General features: G+C 47.0%; 1 protein-coding gene across 1 annotated transcript in view; it reads left to right on the top strand.

The window, feature by feature from the left end:
• Positions 1 to 6,050: 6,050 nt before the first annotated feature.
• Positions 6,051 to 19,598, top strand: part of LOC138796690 (kyphoscoliosis peptidase-like) — a 117,555-nt gene continuing 104,007 nt past the window's right edge. Inside the window, exon 1 of the mRNA XM_069976324.1 lies at positions 6,051 to 6,119. The gene's annotated coding sequence lies outside the window, so the exon portion shown is untranslated. The remainder of the gene's footprint in view (positions 6,120 to 19,598) is intronic.

Raw genomic sequence — 19,598 nt, forward strand, 5'->3', positions numbered from 1 at the left:
TGCCCTCATCTCCAGTTACAGCCTAAACAACCACATCCACCTCCTATGTCCTGTCTTCGTCCCTCACCCATGCTCCTTGGCTAATTCATCTAAAACCGGTCAAGGTTTACGTTACCTAAATGGGGACATCCCTGTGAACCCTAGGAAGACCGCCAAACGCGGGCTACATGTCATTAGACTTCCAACAAGAATAAGGGTCATTTGGCCATGAACAAAAGTCAACGTGACCTGCTCACAATGGGGCATTAGTGGACTTTGGTAGATTGTAGTCATAATGTAATGTTTTGCACCATGTTCAAAGGTTGTGTGTGGGTCTGATGTGCAAGTGACAGATCTGCTGGTAGTGCCTGCACTGCACCCACATGACTTGAGGCCAGGCCTCCAGTCATCCATCACCTCCTCAATCTAATAATAACCCATGACTAACATATTATATATATGGAGAGCTGATTTGCTGGTCCTAATGTCATGTGGCCTCCAACAAATCCTTGTGTCATTCAGCCTCCAAAAACACCTAGTATCACTTGGCACCCAGCAATTTGGCCCCTAACAAGTCACAGCGTCATTTGATCCCCAACAACCTTTAGTATCATTTGGCCTCCTACAGGTCCTAGTGCTATTTAATCCCCAATAAGTCTTGGTGCCATTTGATTCCCAAGTTCTAGTGTCCAAGAAGCCCTATTTGGCCTCCAACAAGTCCTACTACAGTTTGGCCACTTACAAGTCCTAGTGTCTCATGGCCTCCAACAGGTGCTGGGGCTGTTTGGTCTCCAAGTTCTAGTGTCTTATGGTCCCCAACAATTCCTAATGTGATTTGGACTCCATCAAGTCATAGTATTATTTGACATCCAAGAAGTGCTAGAGGCTGAATTATTAACTTCGCCCCTGGCGAGACTACTTGGTTTTGTGCAAAAATCAGAGCCTTTTCCGCGGTGTAGGCCCCGCTCACCTGATGGGCGTGTAGTGGGTGTGGCAAGCGTAGAGGAGGCGTGGCCTCCTCCTCACCTAATTTATCATGATTTACCCCTGCAAACAGGCAGAAATCGTGGCAGAAATCTACACCTGCTCCAGAGGTGGGGTAGATTACTACACTCGCCATGCGGCAGGCACAGGCCCCACCGATTTTACTAAGAGGCGTGCACCACTTAGTAAATCCAGCAAACTGAAGAGGGTAGGGCTTTATTTAAATCTTGATAAATCTCCCCATTAGTTTCATTTGGCCTCCAACAAGTCCTGGTGTCCCTTGGTCTCCAACAGGTCCTGGTGCTATTTGATCCCCAAGTTCTAGAGTCATTTTATCCCCAACAAGTCCTGGTGTCCCTTGGTCTCCAATAGGTCCTGGTGCTATTTGATCCCCAAGTTCTAGAGTCATTTTATCCCCAACAAGTCCTGGTGTCCCTTGGTCTCCAATAGGTCCTGGTGCTATTTGATCCCCAAGTTCTAGAGTCATTTTATCCCCAACAAGTCCTGGTGTCCCTTGGTCTCCAACAGGTCCTGGTGCTATTTGATCCCCAAGTTCTAGAGTCATTTTATCCCCAACAAGTCCTGGTGTCCCTTGGTCTCCAATAGGTCCTGGTGCTATTTGATCCCCAAGTTCTAGAGTCATTTTATCCCCAACAAGTCCTGGTGTCCCTTGGTCTCCAATAGGTCCTGGTGCTATTTGATCCCCAAGTTCTAGAGTCATTTTATCCCCAACAAGTCCTGGTGTCCCTTGGTCTCCAATAGGTCCTGGTGCTATTTGATCCCCAAGTTCTAGAGTCATTTTATCCTCAACAAGTCCTGGTGTCCCTTGGTCTCCAACAGGTCCTAGTGTTATTTGATCCCTAAGTTCTAGTCATTTGATCCCCCAGTCCTAGTGTCATTTGACTTCCAAGAAGCGCTATTCTCATTTGGCCTCTAACAAGCACTTGGGTAATTTGGCCTCCTACAATTCTTAGTGTCTCTTGGCCCCCAACAGCGCCTAGTGCCATTTGATTCTCGACAAATCCTAGTGCCATTTGATGGCAATAAGTCCTATTGTCATTTAGCCCCCAATAAGTTCTGCTGCAATTTGGCCTCCAACAAACCAAGTGTTATTTGGCCTCAATAAGTCCTAGTGTATTTTGGTCTCCAACACATGCTATATCTTTTGGCCCCCATTTGGTCATAAAGAAAACTCACTGAGATCTGCTCACAATGGTGGACTTTGGTTGGTTGTGATCTTCTGCACCATACTCAGAGGATGCTAGGAATCCTGATGTGTAAGTGACAGATCTGCTGGTAGTGCCCACATGACTCATGGCCAGGCCCCCAGTCATCCATCACCTCCTCAATCTGATAATAACACATAACTAACATATAATATGTATGGAGAACGGATCGGCAGAGAGATAAGTGACCTCTATCTTCCGGCTATCACATTCTGCAGCCCTTATCCCTACACCTGATGGCAGTGCCTCTAAGCCTCTAAGTCTCATGACTCGTGATTCTCGTAAATGAGACACGCACAATATGCTGCAGTCACTCATCGCCTCATATGACATTCATACATAGCTGACAATTGCTATAACAATGTCTGCAGATCTGCTGGCTGATATATGTACGCTGGTAGCTGCATACCATACACGAGGACCTTGTGTACTGAGCCACAGTTCCATAACCAGACATAACCAGTGAAATTCCGACCGTATTGTTGGTACATGGTGCCATCGGGTCTACTATTCCGACTCAACCCGCCTAAAACAAAGCAGAAACTTCTATCCTTGAATGAATAGAGGAGAGTCACAATGTACTTTGGTGTCTTGGATTACAAGCATAATATGTTCCAGGACTGTGCTTGTAATCCAAATCTACTCTTAAACCAAAGCAAATTTTCCCATAAGAAATCACTGATATGCAGACAATTGGTTCCACACCCCAAAACAATGTTTTTTTTATTCTGAATAACATGTAAAACAGATTAAACAAATTGCTGAACATGTCATATTATACATTACCGTACAGTATAGCAACCAGCATGTGGAGTATAATGTATAGTAAGTGCATAAACACAAAACAGAAGTTTTTTTAGAAACAGGAGTGAACTGCAGATCCCAATAATGCAGTAGTGTAGTACATCAGAGGTCTGTGTGGTCACATGACAGCAAAGTGGAAGGGGGTTTGTGTTCAGCATGGACCAATCAGGAAGTGAGAATCACAGAGCTGTGCAGGAGGACAGTGACAGAAACTTTTCTATACAGCAGTGTGTATAGCTGAGTGTGAGTGAAGTCACATTATAGCAGCAGAGTGTAAGTACAGGCATAGCATAGCAGGAATGGAGAGTAAGGGAAACACAAGGGCTGACAGAGACTGCAGGGAGTATGAAGGAATGAGCAGGGCAGATGTGGGCACAGTATATTAGCACTCTCTGTCCGGGGAGAGAGGAGTTACAGCTATGGAGAGATTACCTCCACAGTCCTGTCCCCTGATGTAAGCCCCAGCCTGAACTGAATCTGCTATGATTTGGAAGGTGAAGGAGACTTCCTAGGTCAGAGTACAGTGCTGTAGACCCTGCTATGCAGGTCATGCCCCTCCCCCACTCCCCCTCCCACCCAGTTCAGGGAGCTCTTAAACCAAAGCAATGCTCTTGAACCAAGTCACAATTTTGAAAAACTGTGAGCTCTTTAACCAAAACGCTCTTAATAGAAGTTACTCTTAAACCAAGGTACCACTGTACTATGTTGCTCCAATGGTTTGTAGACCTGCAGATATAATCCTTGGGGTACCCTTATTGGTACGTTGCGCCTTGGGGTACCAGGGGGGTACTTTCCGGAAATGTAATGAAGACTACCAGATCCATATGGTAAATGGATGCCATGTCTTATTGAGTAGGACTTTCCCTTTCCACATCACCTTCTAGGACATCTGGGTGATATGAAGATGGGTTCCCTTTATTAGTTAAAGCAGGAGGCCACTAGCAAAGAGTGTCTCCGGCCCATATGGACTAAGCCATGGGCATAACTACCTTCATAGCAATCATAGCAACTGCTACAGGGCCCTCTGCATCAGGGGGCCCGGTGTCCCACTCCTGCAATACACTGGGCCTCATGTACAGCAGGCTGAGCAGGCCTTCAGGATGCTGCAAATGTCCCTTTAACTTTAAGGTCTCCTGTTAAGCACTTGCAGTTAAAGGTTATGACTACACTTGATGGGTTTGTGGTCAGTGGGGAGGGGGGCCCAATCAGAAGTTTGCTCTGGGGCTCAGCCATTTCTAGTTACGCCCCTGGACTAAGCATCAATCTCATAAGCTAGTATGTATTACTGCATATACCTATCAGTAGCTTATTGTGGACTGTTGGTGATATAAAAAAAAAATCTTACATAACATTGTGACTCCTTACTAATATCTCCTCACCCCACACCAGTAAGAAAGCATTCGCAGCTACAGGATATATGTAAGGATAGATTTATGAATGTGACACTTAGGAGATTCCAGTCTAACCAGTTCCGTAAATGCACAATTCTCGGAGAAAATGTCACCAATCTTCATTAGTATTGGAGATAAGTACTGTAGATTCTTTGAAGTAACATGATTGCAGGTCACGATGATGTCATAGAGGGAGCACAGTGCTGTGTGACTGGTGGTGATGTCATAGAGGGAGCACAGTGCTGTGTGATTGGTGGTGATGTCATAGAGGGAGCACAGTGCTGTGTGATTGGTGGTGATGTCATAGAGGGAGCACAGTGCTGTGTGATTGGTGGTGATGTCATAGAGGGAGCACAGTGCTGTGTGATTGGTGGTGATGTCATAGTGGGAGCACAGTGCTGTGTGATTGGTGGTGATGTCATAGAGGGAGCACAGTGCTGTGTGATTGGTGGTGATGTCATAGAGGGAGCACAGTGCTGTGTGATTGGTGGTGATGTCATAGAGGGAGCACAGTGCTGTGTGATTGGTGGTGATGTCATAGAGGGAGCACAGTGCTGTCTGGTGGTGATGTCATAGAGGGAGCACAGTGCTGTCTGTTTGGTGGTGATGTCATAGTGGGAGCACAGTGCTGTGTGATTGGTGGTGATGTCATAGAGGGAGCACAGTGCTGTGTAATTAATGGTGATGTCATAGAGGGAGCACAGTGCTGTCTGGTGGTGATGTCATAAAGGGAGCACAGTGCTGTCTGGTGGTGATGTCATAAAGGGAGCACAGTGCTGTGTGATTGGTGGTGATGTCATAGGGGGAGCACAGTGCTGTGTGATTGATGGTGATGTCATAGAGGGAGCACAGTGCTGTGTGATTGGTGGTGATGTCATAGAGGGAGCACAGGGCAGCTTAGTATTATAGATAATGAGGGCTAGTCATTCATCCATAGCCTGTCCTGTATAGCATTTATACATGATCCCAATAACCCCCCCCCCCCCCTTCCTATCACATAACTTCCCTGCAGTGCTGGTCTACATAAGGAATGTGCTGTATGTGTAATAAGATTACTGTATGATTGGATGATGATGTCAAAGAATGATTACAGTGGAGTCACATGTATATAGGAAATGATTATGTAAATGGCTAGTGATGTCATGGCTGGGGCACATCACAGTGACACATCACAGTCATATTCTTATTCTGACATGACTCCAGTCTTGATGATAACAAGTAATTGATTCTCTGTACATATAGAGATGTTCGCCAAATAGGTCATTAATAGGAAATGACAAGACATAAATGCGGACATGGAGGAAAGACAAGGACGTTACGATGTTATGGTGGACACAATCTGTCTTTGGCCGGACCATATTACAAGTAGTTGATGCCATTTGATATAGTCAGGAGATCTTTCTCGTATGTTAATGACCTTCCAGACCAACATCTCCTTGTCCTCTTCGGTGTTGATGGAAAAAGTCTTCCCACTTATGTTCCTTGAGTCACATTGTGAGTGGGTGAGGACTAGGACTTGGCAGGAGACCTAAGGCTTTGATGGACCTGAGAATAGATGCCAGCCATATGCCAAGGTCATCTTTTATTGAGCTCCTTAACACAAGACAAGTGCTCTCTTCTAGACGTGTTACACAAGTCTCCTGTTACAGTATCTAACACCACTTCCAATTACTTGACCTTCACTGATGTAACCAAGATAAATACTCGACAGAGAGTAACAAGATATGGACGGCAGGTAAGTGGTAATTATTCTTTCTTGTATCTGACAGACAGATAGGGGAACAATGCGGCTGTGTAGGCGGTCATTGCTAGTTTTCCTGCCACTAAAGTGCGACTAAGGGTGGTATTACACGGGCTGATGGGGGCCCGATGATAACTGTAAACGAGCGCTGATCTGCTAGTTCGGCGCTCGTTTACTGGGCCTGTTACACGGCCCGATAATCATTTAACAAGGGCTGCAGGGACATCATTACCGATGTCCTTGCAGCCCTTGCTTTAAACGGCATACATTACCTATCCATGGTCCAGGGCTCCTCTTGCGGTCCACTTCTTCCCGGGTCCCGTACGCTGCAGCTTCAGAGCGGCCTGTCTTAGCTGACAGACCGCTCAGCCAATCACTGCCCGCAGCGGTACTGGCCAGTGATTGGCTGAGCGGCCTGTCAGCTAAGACCGGTCGCTCTGAAGCTGGAGCGCACGGGACCTGGGGAGAAGCAGAGCACAGGAGAAGCCCTGGACCATGGATAGGTAATGTATGCAGTTTGTAAATCATCAGCCGCCGGCCGCGCACCACTATTACACGTAGCGATGCGCGGTCGGTGCCCAACAATTATAGGTCCAAACCTATATCAACGATCAGCTGATGATCGTTGTCATCGGCTTATCTTTGTGTTTCTTACACGGAACGTTAGTCAGCCGGATAGGGCCGATTCGGGCAATTATCGTTCTGTGTAATAGTACCCTAAATGTACACACGTTGGACCTACCTACATGGAATTTCCCAATATACAAGGTTACGTAATAATAAGAATCTGTGTATCTCTATATACATCCTATAGAAGTGGTCCACCAACTCATCAACCAATGGAACATGGTAATGATGAAGTTCAATAGAAGACCACATCGTCTAAGATATTGTATGTCAGAATTTTCTTTTACTGGAGTCCATGGCAAAGTTAACGCTGTGTTTATTGTATATTACATATACATAAGATATGGATATTATCACAAAATATTTCCTTCAAGAGTGTATTATAGAGGTATCCCAAGGATACTACATAACCCTAAGAATTCAGAACCACATCTTACATCGGCCTAAACTCGTCAAGATGGCGTACTAGGCCTCTCGTAACTTCTGAGCAGAAACTGTAGATATAGAATCTCTTACCACCTGCTATAAGAAGTCTTGATGACCCCATCTTCATTAGTACATGAGAACTTTTTCATGTCCTTGTTCGTTAACATTGCGGCACCTATGGCGGCCATGTCCTTGTGCAGGTTTTCACACCCCGTTAGATTCGGGATAAGACCAACATGGAATGGACCCTGCTTGGCCATGTTATGGAGGACTCTTTATTTCTATAGACACCAAAACAGCAGAAAAGGTCAAACCATCCATGGAAAAACAAACTCCCAATATTCCTAAGCCAACGTGAGGGTTTTGGTTAATTTGTGGATACTTTTGCCATATAGTGTTTGTAACCCTTTTCGTGCCCATCATTGTCAGACAAATTATAAGCCCACATATCCTCGGGAACAGAAGAAACCATCAAAAGGTGTAGGTGATCAGGACAACATGGCAGTGGGAGTTGGCTACCAGTTGGCTACCAGTCCTCCTGGCCTCTTCTGTGATTGGTTTGGAGTGTAAGGAATCTTACTCTAGAAAGGGGAATGAAGTCTTTCCCGTCACACTTACAGACCAGTGGTAACAGAATGAAGCCAGGGGTCGACACCGAGAGGGTGGACAAAGTTACGATGAGCTAGAGGAGAAGACAAAGACCAAGCTAGGGATGAAAACTTAGAGGTCACACTATAACCACAGGTGACATAGGCGGAATCCGGAGGTCAGAGCTAAGGTCACATAGTAACCGGCTTTAAGTAAACCTGTCATGTTGAACATGTAATCTGATCTATCAATGTTATGTAACTGAAGCTGTGTGAGATCCTTCAGTATAACCTCAAGGGGTTAGCCAGCATTAGAAAAAGCACAGCTACCTTTTTTTTTTTTAAACAGCACCACCCCTGACCTCAGGATATGTGTGGTATTACAAATCACCTCCACGCAGAGCTGCAATACCACACCCAATCTGAGGACAGGAGAGGTGCTGTTTCTGGTTTGAACCTATAATTGTCGGGCACCAACCATGTAATAGCGGAGTGCCGCCGGCAGCTGATGATTTAGATTACCTATTCAGGCTGCAGGGCTCCTCTTGCTCTGTGCTTCTCCCCAGGTCCCGCACGCTCCAGCTTCAGAGCAGCCTGTCTGAACTGACAGACCGCTCAGCCAATCAGAGGCCGGGACCGCCACGGCCAGTGATTGGCTGAGCGGCCTGTCAGCTCAGACAGGCCGCTCTGAAGCTGGAGCGTGCGGGACCCGGGGAGAAGAAGACCGCAAGAGGAGCCCTGCAGCCTGGACAGGTAATGTATAAAGTTTAAGCAAGGGCTGCAAGGACATCGGTAACGATGTCTATGCAGCCCTTGTTAAAAGATAATTGGGCCGTGGAATAGGCCCAATAAACGAGCGCCGTTCTAGTAGATCGGCGCTCGTTTACAGTTATTATCGGGCCCCCATCGGCCCGTGTAATAACACCCATAGGGGAGTAAGATCACACACTAGACTCAAAGTGTACCTGTCACTTAAAAAAAAAAACTTTTGACATGTTGTAGAGACTTGTCAAAAGTTCTGATCGCTCGTGCTCTGGGTGTCTAGACTCTGACCGATCACTAGTAAGGAGGGAAGTGTGTGGCTGTGCGCATCAAAATTGGTGCCGTAACCCACTACATACTCACTAAACACTCACTTACGGTACTTAAACTTTTTTTTTTTTTTTAAAGTGACAGTGCTCAGTTCCCTTAAGATTACTTGCAGGATTTCTCAGAATGAGCATTAGAATGGGCTGGAGTACTATCCAGCTGTGAGTAGGAAGGTGGTGGTGGCAAACAGGAGAGCGGTGCTGGAGCAGGCTGAGGTGAGTAACAATATTCCCCATAATGATACAATGTATCTTAATGAGCTCATTATGTGACACCACCTTCATATACAGGAAATTATACATCTCCAGGACTGCGGCCTCCGCGGACGGTGTTATTAACCCTCATTGTCCGAGTGCCGGACAGACAAAGGAGCCTGATGATTCCTGAGCACCTGAAACAAATGGAACTGATTATTACCGATCAGAAAAGATTTTTCATTTAAGATCTAAATTGGTGAATTATTACGGGAACATGAGGATAATTGAGAATGAAGGTCGGTCCAATAACCAGTGGTGACAAGGAGAATTGGGGTCACTCATGTATAGTCTCTCTGGTACAGCCCTGACGCATAAGGAATGAGGTTTATTAGGGAGCTCCATAGGTCCCATCCACAGGACAGTACAGGACACCGGACAAGCATTGCTCACCTTGGCTGATCCTCCTCGGTGCTCTGTCTTACATCCCGTCCAGTCTGGTGTGAGGTCACAGATCCGAGAGGTTTTGGTCCTCACGTCTGTCACTCTCTGATGGAACCTGCTTAGTGGTTATTGTCTCAGAAACCAAGGCCACAGGCTGGGAAGCTTGGCTGCTCCTTATGTAACATGACCCTTAAAGCGTAACTGTCATATTTTTTTTTTATTGCAGAAATCAGTAGTATAAGCGATTTTAAGAAACTCTGTAATAGGTTTCATCAGCCAAAAAAGCCTCCTTCTGTACTCAAGAAGCAATCTCCCAGTCTCCCCCCTTGACTTCTTATCTGTGCATTATCAGGCAAACATCGCAAACAACGTCTTCATTACAGAGAAGCCAGTGAAGACGGGCTTTGCTCTCTCCATTGTAAGCCTATGAAGGGGGGAGGGGCTGAGGGAGATGAGGGAGCAGGAAGAGGTGACATGAAGGTCAGCTGTTTGTAGACTCTCTGGGCACCTAAAACGCAGGATTCTGGGGTCAGAAAGGTCAGTGCTTATCTATGAACTTACTGAGAGAAGATTGCAGGGTGTTGTGCTGTGCAGGACTGCTCCGTGCTCAGTCACTACTCTCAGCCCCTCCCCTCTCCATAGCCACATAATGGAGACAGAAATCCTGCAGCTTCTGATGTGAGGGGGGAGGCTGGGAGATTGCTTTTTCACTACAGAAGGAAACTCTTTTAGTACATAAAACCTATTACAGAGTTTCTTAAAATCGCTTGTACTGTTGATATTTAATGTTTTCAGAAAAATGGCCCTGAAATGACAGTTACACTTTAAGCTTGTGTCATGGATGGAGTCTCCACTCGGTAACTCGGATACTCATCCTATAATCATTGTTTATACATGGGACACAAGAAAACTTCAAGAATTGTGGCTGCAACTTGTTGGCATTTCGTGGTACCAGCCATATTGGATGACTAAGGGCCGTATTAGAAGGGATGGTAATCGTTTAAAAAATCGTTAGATCCTTCGGATTTAAATGATAATCGTTTTGTGTAATAGCAGACACCGATTGAACGACCAACGAGAAATTGTTGTTTGATAGAATTCGAACTAATTTTATTGTTTGATCATTCGCAAATCGTTCGCTGTAATAAGAAGTCATAGCTGAAACGTACGCAATAGCGACGGCAAAAAGACCGCAAGAACGATCATAAGTAACGATCATCTTTCCGTGTGATTGGAAGAACGATTTCAGGTTGTTTGCCATAGCGGTCGCTTGAGAAAATCTGCAGCCTTCCAGTACTTATCAACTGCTGTATGTCCTGCAGGAAGTTGTGTTTTTTTTCCAGTCTGGAGAGCAGGCGAGGTTTTCTATGGGGATTTGCTGCTGCTCTGGGCAGTTCCTGACATGGACAGAGGTGGTGGCAGAGAGCACTGTGTGAGACTGGAAAGAATACACCACTTGCTGCAGGACATACAGCAGCTGATAAGTCCTGGAAGGCTTAAAGGGGTAGTGCAGCGCTAAGAAATTATTCACAGAATAACACACATTACAAAGTTATACAACTTTGTAGTGTATGTTATGTCTGTGAATCGCCCCCTTCCCTGTGTCCTTCCACCCCCGCACGTGTACCCGGAAGTGTGGTGCATTATACATACCTAATCCGTGTCGCGCCCGTCCGCCATCTTGTGCCACAACGTCATCTTCGGTGCCGGCCTCCCTCTGCCGCGTCATCAGATGCTCAGCCGCGATTGGCTGAGCATAACTGTGCTCAGCCAATCGTGGCTGAGCCGCTGATGACGCGGCCGTGTAAATGACAAATGTCTGGAACTTTCTGGCACCAGCTGATTTGAAAAAAAACTTTTGTGAACTACCCCTTTAAGTGAATATGTGACCTATTACATAGCCAGGTTCTTTTTATACTTATTGTCCTTAAAAATGTTGCCTTCTTACCCACTGAAAATGTATCTAATGTTTCACCCACTAGGGGTCCCACTTCCACTGACATTGCAGTTAACTCCCTGTTGTTAGGCCCAGTCTGTCTCTAGTAGCAAAGACACAAAAAACGAATGCAGCCGGTTGAGGCTAAGCTAGTGCTGTGTGCAGGAGAGAGCATGGGCTGTGTGCAGAAAAGCTGACCATGCTTGCCTCCTCCACAAGGTCCACACTGTGCCTGAAAGGTAAATTAAGGCTTTCACCCTTATCTCTAATGATCACTGGTTTTCTGTGATGCTGTTTCTGTTTTCCTTTCTGCCTTGCAGAAAGTTATACAGATTTGTAATTTACTTTTATTACAAAATCTCAAGTCTTCCAGTACTTATCAGCTGCTGTATGTCCTGAAGGAAGTGGTGTATTATTTCCAGTCTGACACAGTGCTCTCTGCTGTCACCTCTGTCCATATCAGGAACTGTCCAGAGAAGCAGCATTTAAAACCTCTCCTGTTCTGGACAGTTCCTGACATGGACAGAGGTGGCAGCAGAGAGCACTGTGTGAGACTGGAGAGAATACACCACTTCCTGCAGGACATACAGCAGCTGATAAGTACTGGAAGAATTGAGATTTTGTAATAAAAGTAAATTACAAATCTGTATAACTTTCTGAGACCAGTTAATTTGAAAGGAAAAAAAATCTCTAGAGATGCCCTCTAAACAGGTTGTCCCAATTGATACAGTATTACATTATATAAAGCTGGATGGCACTGTATGGTGGCATTATATGGCTAAAGGCGGTATTATTATTTGAATAGTTACTTTTCCATAATGTATTATATTGCTGCTGCTTTTGTCACTGCATGGTACTACTATTTGGCTCTGTGGTATATGTAGTATAGTCCGGGCATTGTTACTGTTATTTTCACATTTTACTTTAGGCTGTTCTATACTGACACTGTTTATATCATTGTACCTTTGCATAGTACTATTGGCAGGGCAGTATATGGCGGTATTATGTAAGTACTAGCTTTTATGTTTTTTTTTAGACATAGTCTAACTTGTTGACATTCTTTTCTACAGAAGTAGGTTAGAAGGGCCCCGGAGTTTTGCCCAGGGGCCCCCACATACTATACATTGCCCTGATTCCTGAGAACTTTTGGGTTAATAGGAATAATCTAAACTTGTTGCGCTAAGCAGCACAGCAGAGCCATCTGGCCGGCATCACACTGGGATTTATCAGGAGCTGCAGAGCTGCGCTCACTTAGGGCGGGTTCACACTACGGAATTCTCGCGGACAATGTCCGCGGAATTCCGTCAGCTGTCCGCCCGCACGGGCACGCGCTTTTCCGCCGGCTCCATATACACCATTCTATGGGCCGGCCTATTCCGCGATCCGCTAAAAGAAGTGACATGACACTTCTTTCAGCGTATAGCGGAATACGCCGGCCCATAGATTGGTGTCTATGGGGCCGGCGGAAAGGCGCCCAGATGTGCGGGCGGACAGCTGACGGAATTCCGCGGAGAATTCCGTAGTATGAACCCGCCCTTATAGAGTGACATACGGATCAGCCAAGCCTCGGATCAGTGCTCAGCACCGACGCCAAACCAGATGTACTGTACATAGAGCACATAACCATCACTATGCACATGGTACATCAGTCACCTAGCTGTATACAGATGTAGGGGAGGGGAGTTTGTCAGGTGAAGCAGGACCAGGGTTATTACATGCAGCAGAGCTATGGTTGTCAGATGCAGCTGAGTTAAGTTTGTTATATGAAGCGAGGCTAGGGTTGTCACATATAGAAGATCCATCTGAATTTGTCAGGTGCAGCGTCACTGAGTTTGTCACATGAGGTAGAGCTAAATGTGACAAATAAAGCAGGGCTTGGGTTGTAACATGGAGCAAAGGAAGTGTTGCTAGAAACAGCTGGGATGAGCCTGTCATAATTTGTCATATACAATAGAGCTGAATTTGCTTGATGCAGTAGAGCTGAGTTTGTCCTATATAGCAGGAATGAGTTTATCATATGCAGTAACTGCTTTGTCAGATGTAGCAGTGCTGAGCTTGTTAAATGAAGCAAAAAAGGGTTAATGGCATCAGAGCTAAGGTTGTAGATGCAGCAGAGCTAAGGTTGTAGATGCAAAAGAAGAGCCCGTGGAGGCTCATCAAAGAGTCCTGCTCCACACTGATGAGGGGCAACACCCCGAAACAGCTGTATGTGGATGGATACCTGGCCTTGGTTCTTTCCTTGTCATTACATTGACTTATAGGGCCACTTATTATGGTGGTTTTGGTGGTTTCCTTACAGGAGCCGCCCCTCGGCTGGGTCCTTCTCGGAGGGATATCTGGCTAGTCCTGTGTTTTGAGACTCTTCAATGAGGCTCCACGGGCTCTTCTTTTGCATATTCATGTTTCCCAGGGGGCAATGCACCTAGGACTTCACTGCATTGAGCGCTTTCACTAGCAGCCGGCAGTGTTGTCGTTTGGCTGGTCTCCCTGAGATCAGCGATCTGTTTCTCTTAAGGTTGTAGATGCAGCAGAGCTAAGGTTGAAGATCAGGGGCGGACACAGACTGCAGAGGGCCCCTGTGCAAAAAAAGGTCTTAGGGCCCCCATAACCTATTCGTTTCTCCACCTTTCTGCCATAGAGGCACACACATATGTACGCCCGGGTATCCGGTACATGTGTCCTGGTTTCTTGGGAGGCCCCTACAGCACAGATGCCCACAGGGCCCACTAAAGGACTGTACTGTAGTCTCTGCAGGCCCCAGTGTGGGACTGGGATACCTGTGGCCACCAATAGAACTGATAATGGGGGGTGCACCCAAATAAAGATCTTACCAGATGCGACATGCTGACCTGGTCCCACCCTGTACTGATGTATCTGTGACCACAATAACTACAACTCTCAGAATGCCTTACACTTATGAAGCTCTCAGAGAATGCTGGGAGTTGTAGTTTCTGAGGGTACAACCCCTTGAGTTGTCTGCTCATTGGCACTTCAAATCCCAGCATATCCTGAGGTCTGTGGACTGCAGTGCATGCTGGGAGCTTTTGTGTTTGCAGCTTCTGTACTTGGAGGGTCCTGGGTGCATTGTACACTGGATGCTGGTGGGGGATGAGAGTATATAGCTAAGAGTGTGGAACAGCACTAATAGGGGATAGAACAAATGGGCCCTTAATCAATGTTGGGGCACAGGTGGGATACATGTACTGTATGTGGCTGCACGGGTGGGATACATGTACTGTATGTGGCTGCACAGGTGGGATACATGCACTGTATGTGGCTGCAGAGGTGGGATACATGTACTGTATGTGGCTGCACAGGTGGGATACATGTACTGTATGTGGCTGCACGGGTGGGATACATGTACTGTATGTGGCTGCACAGGTGGGATACATGCACTGTATGTGGCTGCACAGGTGGAAGACATGTACTGTATGTGGCTGCACAGGTGGGATACATGCACTGTATGTGGCTGCACAGGTGGAAGACATGTACTGTATGTGGCTGCACAGGTGGGATACATGTACTGTATGTGGCTGCACAGGTGGGATACATGCACTGTATGTGGCTGCACAGGTGGGGATACATGTACTGTATGTGGCTGCACAGGTGGGAGACATGTACTGTATGTGGCTGCACAGGTGGGGATACATGTACTGTATGTGGCTGCACAGGTGGGAGACATGTACTGTATGTGGCTGCACAGGTGGGAGACATGTACTGTATGTGGCTGCTTAGGGGGAGATGAAAGAGAAAAACACCCATGCTGCAGGGGGGAGGGGCACATATGTTGGCTAAGAGGCATAAACTTACAATAAAACTTACAGCACCAGAGAGGGGGTGGGGGCTCTGTGCTTTCTCTTACACAGACCACCCTCTATCTTACACCTTCCAGCAGCCTGACAGACACACTGACAATAATCACTCACTGTCAGAGCTGCTGCTGCTCCTCTTCCCAGTTCCGTCCCTGGCGGCCATAACCCTGCAGGATCCCTCCAGCCCCCCTCTCCACACGCTCTCTGTCCTCTCCTCCTCACACAAGGTATGCCGGACAGTGGAGTACAGGAGGGGGAGGGGCTGGCAGCAGCAGCGTGCAGGAGGAGAGAGGAGCCAGCCCAGCACAGCATCCATTCACTAAGTGGGCCCTCCAGGAGCAGGGTGCCCGCACTTCCCGGGTGCTGATGCCACCCGGAAGGCCCACTACAGACATCTGCCATGCTGAGCTGAAACTTTTGAGTCTGACTCTATTGGCCTGGGCCCCTGTGCAGCTGAATAGGCTGCACAAGTCATATGTCCACCCCTGTTGTAGATGCAGTAGAGCTAAGGCTGTGGATGCAGTAGAGCTAAGGTTGTAGATGCAGCAGAGCTAATGTGGTATGCCCCCGGGGTGTTGTGTCGGAGATGCGGCCGGTGTTGAGGTGTGACGCCACTCCTGTGGTGGTTGGCCGAGATACAGCCGGGCCCAGGGATGTTATGTCATGACGCCAGTGCCAGTTGGGCACACAGGTATGGTGGCACACCTGCTTTTGATATAGAGGACCGGTTGTACCTTGATCCCCTGTGGACAGTGTCCTGCTGGGCTGCTACGGGGTCCCTTGGGATGATATCACGGTGAGCCGGAGTGTTGTAGTGACCCTCCTGGACTACCGGTACTGCCACCCACAGAAAGGGGAAATGTCCCAAGGATATAGTGTACACTGTGTTGGTGTGGGGTGAAGAGTCACAGAGTCTCTTTACCATAAATAATCTAGTTTTTACTTGGAAAGTACTTGGAAAGTTATACAGTTTTGCCTTGACAGGATACGTTTCTCTTGAGAAAGCACTTGATAATACACTTGATAATACAATCGGTAGTATACTTGATAATACAGCAACCAGATCTGTGATAGGGATACAGTGAAGAGTACAGTCGTGCTGACTGAGTAGCGTGTTGAGAGATACAAAGAATCAGAGGATCAGAGAGGAGGATGATGTGAGTCCCAACCCAAGTAGCACTGTGCTCTGCCGGGATGTTGGAGGATGAGGTAGAATAATACTTAGAAAAAGCAGAGAACACTTGTGCCTGTGTTTTGACCTTTGGGTCTTCACACCACCTGATGCCCTACCAGTGTCGGGGGACCCGTCCTAGAGGGTGACAAAAGGCCCCAGACTTTGTTACTAGAGATGATCGAACAGGGCCGAGGTTCAGGTTCGTACGAACCTGAACCTCGGCCCTGTTCGATCATCTCTACCTGTGTTCCCGGGATGAGCAGAATGCTGAGGATTTACTGCTGACAACAGCGCTGCGAGATAGAGTTCCTAGGCTCTTAGCAACTTTGCTCTATCCGGATCAGTTCCTAGAGTACTACTGTTTGTAGATACTGTCCTGCACTGTGACTCTCCTAATCCATGACGTGGGTTGAAGTTATCTCTGACTTGTCCTCTCCTGTAAGGGATTAATACTGAATAGTGTTGTGTAGCGTAAACTGAGGAGAAACTGTTAGCTGTGTCTTGTCTTGCTTCCTACTTATACAGGAACCTGACTAAGACTGTATTCGGAGGTAGGGGACCTGGCAGAGGGTCAGGGCCCAAGCGGACCACTGTAGAGAGCTTTCTAGCGTCCTTCCCCTATGATGTCCTACACAAAAGACTCATACACTTCCTACACTTCCTCAACTCATGTGACTTCCTTCCCCAGCATATCTAAGGTGCGCTGTGAGTAGGTGAAGAGTGCTTTAGGGTACAAACACACACGGCATATACGCTGCGTATTTACTGCTGCGATACACAGCAAATACGCAGCAGATACGCAGCAGATTAGATCTAAATAACTGAACACAGCATCAAATCTGCACCATCAAATCTGCTGCGTATCTGCTGCGTATACGCTGTGTGTGTTTGTACCCTTAGAAGAAGTAAAGTGAGAGATGATACAAATAAACAATAACTCCTTCCATACTTCAGCCGTGCAGCATCTGTGTACATGCATCTGTAATAACAACACCTAGTGGCAAAACTTTATCACTACTTTCATCACCACTGACTCACAATAAGTACAGGCTTTTGCGAAGGGTGTAACCAATAGCAACACGCGTGGTGGGATACCAAGCTAAGGTTGTAGATGCAGTAGAGCTAAGGTTGTAGATGGAGAAGGGCACTGTAGATGCAGCAGAGCTGAATTTGTAGGTTTGATTGTATTTGATGTTGCTGAGATATAGTAATAGCTAGAGATGTGATTGTCAAATGTAGCTGTGCCAAGTTAGCAGGTGCAGCAGATATGAGTTTCACAGATGTAGCTGTGCTAAATTTGAAATTTTTCACTAATCACATTACATAGTTTACCTAGGACTACAGCCAAAGCCATTGAGCCATAAGAAAAGGGTTTTCCCTTCTCATTTAGGATGGGCACGTAGTGATGTGATAGATGTGAGGGGTGTGGATGTTAGAGAGTGATGTGACAAATTGGGGGAGGGAGAGAGCGATGCCTTCCAGCGCCAAATTCAGCTGAATTCCTTTGATGCGTAATTGAAATGTTTCAGATCTTGTTGATTGTTTTTTGGGTGTTTTTAATCTGATAGCGAGAACTTGTTATGCAACTTTGGGTAAAGATGTGACAGCGAACACACCCACAGATAGCATAGAGATGTAGCAGAGCCAGACTCTCTGCATCCCCAGGTCACGTAGCAGGGACAAAAGACTCCCCCCTAATTCTCATGAACAGTGGGCGTCCCAGAGGTCGGACCCTTAGAGACCATAGGGTGGTGATGTATCCTACAGATATACTCAGTGTCAGGCTGCACCTAATCCTACTCTCTGCTCAGGTGACAAACACGTCTCTGCTAATTCTGTGCGTAATTGTGTGTGCCATCCTTTTATCTCTCCCCAATGCTGCGTAACAAGTTCCTGTTATTTAGATTGAGAACCATTGCAGGCGATGGAAGAGATCTGCAACATTTCAATTAGACATCAGAAGGAATTCAGCTGAACTTGTCTGACACTCACTCCCTGGAGAACGTGCTCGCCGCCATCACTCGCTCACGTCCATCCCTCTAAAATCGAAACCTCATCAGTAAATTGAAAGCCTTGAGTCTTCTGTCAAATGGTATATTCATTCAGCGTTACTTGGTTACAGCATCTTGTGGTGAAGCTGGGTGACAACCAACATGGCTGCCAATACAGAGCCCACAGGGCCTCTTACCCCACCATACTTTTTGCCAGTCTCCAACACTTTGTGCCAGCTCCACACTCTGCTATTCCACTGCAGACACTTAGTGAGTTCCTCAGGGGCGGGGCTAGATGGCCTTGTGCACTAGGGGTGTTCTCGATGTACTTGCTACTCTCAGTGATTACCTTCTCATCTATACCCCAGGATACATAGTATGTATGGGGCCCAAGCCAATCATGGACATTGGGGTCTCTGTCCCATGCTATAGTCAGGTATCTTGGAGCAGCAGCTAAGCAGGGGCGGTCTTGGCATTTCTGGGGCCCCAAGCAAAGTTATGTCTGGGTCCCCCCCCCCTCGTCACGCGTTCCAAAACAATAGACCGCTGTGTGTTGCCCCCAGTAGTATACACCCCTTGTGTGCTACCGCCAGTAATATACACTCCTTGTGTGCTGTCCCCAATAGTATATACCCTTTGTGTCCTGCCCCCAGTAGTATATACCCCTTGTTTGCTTCCCCCAGTAGTATATAGACCCCTGTGTGTTCCCCCAGTTATATATAGCCCCCCCGTGTGCTCCCCCAGAAGTATATAGACCCCCTGTGTGCTGCCCCACTAGTATATAGGCCCCCTGTGTGCTCCCTCAGGGGTATTTAGCCCCCCTGTATGCTCCCCCACTTGGATATAGACCTCCTATGTGCTCCCCCACTTGGATATAGACCCCTGTGTGCTCCTCCAGTAGTATATAGACCCCCTGTGTGCCCCACCAGTATTATATAGACCCCTTGTGTGCTGCCCCAGTAGTATACAGACCCCTTTGTGCTCCCCCAGTTATATAGACCACCTGTGTGCCTCACAAGTAGTATATAGACCCCCTGTATGTTCCACCAGTAGTATATAGACCCCCTGTGTGCCCCACCAGTAGTATATAGACCCCTGTGTGCTCCCCCAGTAGTATATAGCCCCCCTGTGTGCTCCCCCACTTGGATATAGACCTCCTGTGTGCTCTCCAAGTTTTATATAGACCCCATTCT

Source organism: Dendropsophus ebraccatus, chromosome 7 (genome assembly GCF_027789765.1).
Source record: "Dendropsophus ebraccatus isolate aDenEbr1 chromosome 7, aDenEbr1.pat, whole genome shotgun sequence".
In the NCBI taxonomy this organism is placed as follows: Eukaryota; Metazoa; Chordata; class Amphibia; order Anura; family Hylidae; genus Dendropsophus; species Dendropsophus ebraccatus.